We start from the raw sequence: 6,147 nt of genomic DNA, 5'->3' as shown, positions 1-6,147 counted from the left end.
AAATTTGTAGAAATGTTTAATCTTGTCTGACTGGAACTTCCCAAATATGTACGTGGTGACAAGAAGCTCAGGAAAGCTCAGGACCAACACGAAAAGCATTTATAGTTTCTCTACACGGCATACTCCCGAGGTAAACCAGATTGTTTTCCTTTTTTAAACTCAACCCTGAATACGTAGACTAGACGTGGTACAATTAAGGGACAGTGGCATTTCTTTGGGATTTTTTTGTGATGCCAGACACGTATTTTGGCAGGTGCTATCACGCACATCTTTGGAAACGCTGCTGAATTTCAGGGACTGCCACGAGAGCAGTTCTACTGTTTGGAATGTTCTGAGCCACAAAGGTGAATCTGGATACAAGACATACATTGAACTTGGAGCACACACCACATCCTCTTTTTCTTCTGTGGTGACTGGAAACTTCAGCAGGAAGAGTTGTGGGCCCTTTTGTAGATACAGGTGAAGTCCCTGGGAAGCCCCCTTCTCTGGCTGAGAACAGGTGGCCTCGTCAGTGATCCAGCCAGGGGCTCCAGCTGCCGCTGGAGCCGCTGGTGGCGGAGCAGCCAGGAGAGCTCCCCTCTCCCCATAGAGGGGAGCTGTCAGGGTGTCTCAAAGCTGAGGTGTGGCTCTCGGTGGAAAGTTGCCCCCCAAATGTCTTTGTTTTGGGGGGAAGAGAAAACAGACTCACGCTGGGCTATACATACACACCGCAATCCATTCTTGGCCCTGGTACAGTGCACTTAGGCACACGCTCACACACACCTCATAACACGGGCAGAGGTCACAGATGCACAATACTCACGGCCATGTGCACACTCACCACACACACCCACACAACCCTGGTAAAACTTGTGTGCCCATGCACACACATGTCCAAGTTCACCCACGCTCACACTCAGCACACACATGTGCACATTCACACATATTTGTTCACGAGTGTCTACATCTGTGCACAGGCTGGTACTCCTTGTGAGTACCAGCCCCCATGGTGAGCCCCAGCCCTGGGTGCCAGGGACGCTGTGTCCTTCCAAACCCAGTTCTCCCTCCTTACTCTGGATTTGGGGAGCAGTGGGAAAGGGCCGTCTGTGATTTCCATTGCCCACCACTTCAATATCTGACAGACCCCACATCTGGCTGAAGAACTCCCCTCTGAAGCCTTTATCCCTTGTTCCCCCACAGATGGGCCGTGAGGCTGAGCCCCTCCCACACCACCAGGCCAGACCACACCTCTCCTCACTGTCCTCTCCGGGTGCCCTTCCGCTCTCACTGGCCCTTCACCAAACCCGCCCAGGCTTTCCCCATTGCCTTTCAGGGTTCTTTTTCAAGTGTTTCTCTTCTATTAGCAGCTCTCTGTGCTCTCCAAGCTCCTGATGTCCTCTTCAGCTTTTGGGTCCTTGTGGGCTTGGGGAGGAGGACGCCTGCCCTGTGGCCCGCAGAGCTGAATTACACCCCTCCGACGCCCCCACTCCCCCACCAGCATGGCACCAGCTCTACTGGGCAGTGGAAGCATGAGGGTGTCTGGAGCTTGGTGTGTGTCCAGACTCTGTTTCCGCTGTGTGCACCTGGAAGGGCCAGAGCAGCATGTGGGGTCCCTAGGTGACCTCTGCACAGTAAGAACTGTGGGCCAGCTGCTGTCCTCTCTGATGGGCACCCCCACATCACAGCAGGTTCCATGCTCTTCCCAGGAGCTACCGCTGCCCCAGGTTATAACTGAGGGTGCCAGAGTGAGGTGATTTTCTGTTAAATGTCATCTACTCAGCTTCACAGATCTGAGGCTCAGAGACAGTTACGACGCTCTCCAGCTCCACCAGTTGGTAGTTTTGTAACTGTGGACATACCGCTCAACGTTTCCATTTCTCTGGAAGGTGTGAGCAGTGTCACCTGAATGGCAGGAGGTGTGTACAGAGCACCTGGACAGATTCGAGCTGCTGAAAAATGATAAGTTTCTCATTTCTCATGTAGCTTTTTCCACCTTCCACGGATTTGACTGCCCTGTTTGCTGGAAAACCCTAGGGAGGAGACCCTTCTGGTCGCTGGTGCCCAAGGGAGTGGGCAGGAGGACGGACGTCCTGCTTTCCACCTGCCACTGACCTCACATGGAACCACTGCCATGTGTGATGAGAAAAACCAGCAGCCGCTTAGCCCTTCCTGTTTCTGCCTCTAGCCTCCCTGGCCACTTTAGCTCCTTCCTGCCAGCATTTGAGCCAGCTTGGTTTCTCTCTGCCACCCCCCCGACACCCCCCCACGCTTGATATGATCATTATTCCTGCTCCTCTAACTAGGACATCAGACACTCAGTTATTTATCATCTAACAGGTGTCTGTGTCTGTGGAGCATCTCGGCTTGTTGCGCCGTGTGACTTCAAAGCACAGCGCGTAGAATTGGCTGAGGGGATCCTTTCGGCAATGGCAGCTGTGTCCTAAATGCCGGATTCTCCTGCTGGAGGCCAAGTATGAATGGACATTTCGAAGACGGTCAGGCTGCCCAGGCAGCTGCTACTTGAGAGGACAGGAGGGAGGTGCAGAGATGCAGAGAGTGCTTGGCACGTTTAGTCTTTACGTAAAGCTTCCCAAGACACAGTCTCAAATGCTCTGTTTTCTATTACCACCGTGAGCCTATCCTCGAAGCATATTCTATTGTACGGATTTAGCTTGTACATGCTCTATCCATTTCACTTGTCATTGTTTTTCATTTCTGTTCAGTCCTCATCAACTGTTATATAAACCCAAGGCTTAAATGTAAGCCACCATCAGTCTTTCCCAGTGAATACGTGGTCTAGTCTGGTTGCAGTAGGGGGTATCAGTTGTCCTTGAGGGTGTGTCTTCAGTAATGTCAGAGCTCATGGAATCCCTTAAAATAAACATCTCTTAGACCCTTGATTCCTCTTCAAATCGCAAGGGTCATGGCGTTTACTGATCTAATATGGATGCATCTGGAGAAGTGGAGTTGAAGATTTTAAATCACATCAGTTTAATACATATGTTTTCAAATAGATCTATAGTTTTCAATTCCATGTAAATTTTTATTTAAAAAATTCAAAATAGAGACTTCCAGGAGGCCGTTGAAAAGATTTAGGTGCCAGACGTACTCAGAATGTGAGAAAAGTAAAGCTTTGGTTCAAAGCCTAGAGCAGAAACGGCCAGTGTACAGCTTCACCCTTATTTAAGTTGTGCCCACTAGCTACTCAAGGGTAGCGTGACAGATTGATGATTCCATTTGGTCGTGTTCTGCTGCTAATTATTAGCAGAAGTGGACATTCTAGAAGTCCTCCCCACAATTGGCTGTCGCTAACAATACCATCCCGGCTCTGAAAGGAGCTGGTGGACCTACTTGTGGGAGAAGTTGAGTGGAAGGAGAGTAGCTTCACATTAGATGAACACTGAGTGCCACCTAGTGCTGAAAATGAAACATGCAACCTGTACTTACCTTGAAAAGACTAAAACCCCTTTATACCAGTAAATAGTCTGTGATCATAAGCATAATGCTCATAGAAACCCAGGAGAAACATTTTCATACCTTTTCAAGATGTTTTTTATCTTTAGTCTTGCTATTTTAGGTTCCATAACTTAAATTTACCTTTCTATGGCTTGAGGAGGGAAAGAAAATACCAAGTCACATCCAGTGATCTCTGTTATACATTCCTTACGAATAGACAAGCTTGTTAAGATTTGTGACATAATCTCTGTATTTTTATTCCATCAGTCCAGTTTGAGCCTCAAGGAAAGGAGATCTATTCATGTCCCTATTTTATTGACTAAACTGAAAATTAGTAGGCAGCCTTGACTGATTAAATGGGAGAAATCCCTTCTTGACTTCTGTGTTTGCCATTAATGTATTGAAGCAGATGGCTTACTTTTTTTTTTTCCTGTAAAGAGCAGTTTTCCTAACAAGTGGGCAATTTACCTCCCACTTAGGTTACGGTAGATATTGACTGTTAATAGCCACTCAGACTTCACATCACTTGACTCGGTGTCCCTGCCTTACTCAAGAGAGCTTCGTAGCTTTCTGCCCGGCTCCCCTGGACAAATCTTGGTGTTCTATTCTGTGCTGGAACCTTCAGGAACCTTCAGGTTCAAGCACCTTCAGACTTCTAAAGTGGCTTATGTTGAAGACTTACTATGTGTTTGGCACCATATTCACAATGCTCTTTTGTCCAATTATCACTTCACACACATGCAGTAGGTTTTATGACGCCCAATTCATTGATGAGAACACTGAGGTGAAGGAGCTTAGTCCCTGGTGAAAGTTGTATAAAAATGACTGTGGATATACAAGAGATCTAGTCACTAAATGGCCTTGTCTACTGCTTGAATTTGTTCCCCATACAATTCACCTTTCTTCACTGTCATTCATCCTTTTATTTAATATTTTGACCAGCTTTTGCCTTTTGTAGATTAAGAACTATGGCATGTCAAGTTCAACTAGGCAAGATGCACCGTCCCTTCCAAGCGGGGTCTCCCGGGGGGAGGTGGGGCTGGGACTGTAGCCCCTAGAAGGCAGCTTGTTGGCAGGTTGGACACTGGGCGGCGGGTGTGAGGAATCAGCCACACTGTGGTAAGGGCTGTGGGGGTGGGGAGGTGGGAGTTGGGGGTTGGGCGTGTGAGAACACAAGCACTTGAAACATCTAATGATTCTATATTCTGGAATGTCTCACACGCACACACGTAATTCCCAGCTTCTTGAGTCTTGCTAGAGATGAACAAACAACACATCAAAGATAAATTATGTATTCATGAGATGAATCCAACTTCTGGGCTTGCGGGGGAGCCCGGGAGCAGGCTGCTTAAAAGAGGAAAACCATCCTCCTTTCTGTCACCTCTGTGCCTTTGTTTTCTCCAGTAAATGCTGCTTTCAAGCTAGTTAATAATCCGCAGTTGTCAGCCGTTTTGACGGGGATGGTATTTAGAAAGCTGCGATCAATGACTTAGTTCCCAGAAAATGAGGACATTACTTGAAGGACCAGAAGGTGTCAAGAGCAATCTTACCCAACTCAGCCAACTTTGCATATGAAAGAGAAAGAGGCTTTTCAAAAGAGGCCAGTGAGCCAGTCACTCATCTTGATACAACCCAGTTGGAAGCCAGTCAGCGCTGAGCTTGTCTGACAAACCTAAATGTGAAACAAGGCACACTGGGGGCCACAGGCGTAGGAAGTCGCTGCGTGCCAGAGTGTCTTCCCAGGTCTCATGGAGTTTCCCAGTATTTTAATTTCTACATGCCCCTAAATTGAGATAATAAACATGAAATCACACCTTAAATGTTTCAATACCAGTGTTTCAGCCCCTTCTGGTGGTACAGGGTTTAAGCCCAGCAAGATGAGTCTGTGGGCAACCACTGCAGGAGTTCAATCCCCAGCCAGGGAGCCCACCCACATGGCACAGCAGACTTCTCCTGTCTCCCCACTGCTGCCCTCAGCAGTGTGTTTCAGTAGATCTGCCTGTTCTGCTCCCCACTCTGTCTCTAATGAATGTTCTCACTGCTCCCTGCATCTCTAGCCTGTACCCCAGTTCTTCAACATAAAAATAAATACAATCTTTAGCAATAATAATAATAATAATAATAATAATAATAAATGCATATAAGCGTTACCCTCAACCACTTATTGGTTCAACACATGGACTTTTTTATTTAACATCTTGTTTAAGCAAAGAGTTCAAGGCACCAACCAAGTGTCACCTCTGAGTATGTGGTTCATTGGGGGGGGGTCACAAGAAAGTGGGTTTGGGGCCCCCACACTGCTTCCAGTGTGGCTCCTGTGGGAACCAAGCCCATCTTGCAGGCTGACACCAGAGTCTTGGGCCCCGACTCCCACCTTTTCTCCAATTCCAGACTCCAACTCTGTCCCCGCATCCATCCTCCACACTCACGGGAGGAATCAGGTGTGATGGCTCCTGAAGAATTCTGCAGGTTTTCCCATCCCCACCAGGGTTTGCTGCCCGCAGCTTCCTCCTTGGCCTCACACTCAGCTTCTCTATCCAGAGTTCCCCTACACCTGTGTCCAGTACACCCCTGCATGGTTCTGGCCCACATTCAGCAACCCCCAATACGCCAAGATTTTTCTTACTTCCTCTGGAGTACCCTCCCCTGTCCTGACTCCTGGCAGGCTTGCTCACCCACACAGCCAGGGATCCAGTATGTTCTCCCAGTGAA

The sequence above is a fragment of the Condylura cristata genome, unplaced genomic scaffold, assembly GCF_000260355.1.
Source record: "Condylura cristata isolate star-nosed mole 26May11 unplaced genomic scaffold, ConCri1.0 scaffold00002, whole genome shotgun sequence".
Classification (NCBI taxonomy): domain Eukaryota; kingdom Metazoa; phylum Chordata; class Mammalia; order Eulipotyphla; family Talpidae; genus Condylura; species Condylura cristata.
The sequence above is the reverse complement of the archived record's forward strand: the minus strand, read 5'-3'. Positions refer to the sequence as shown.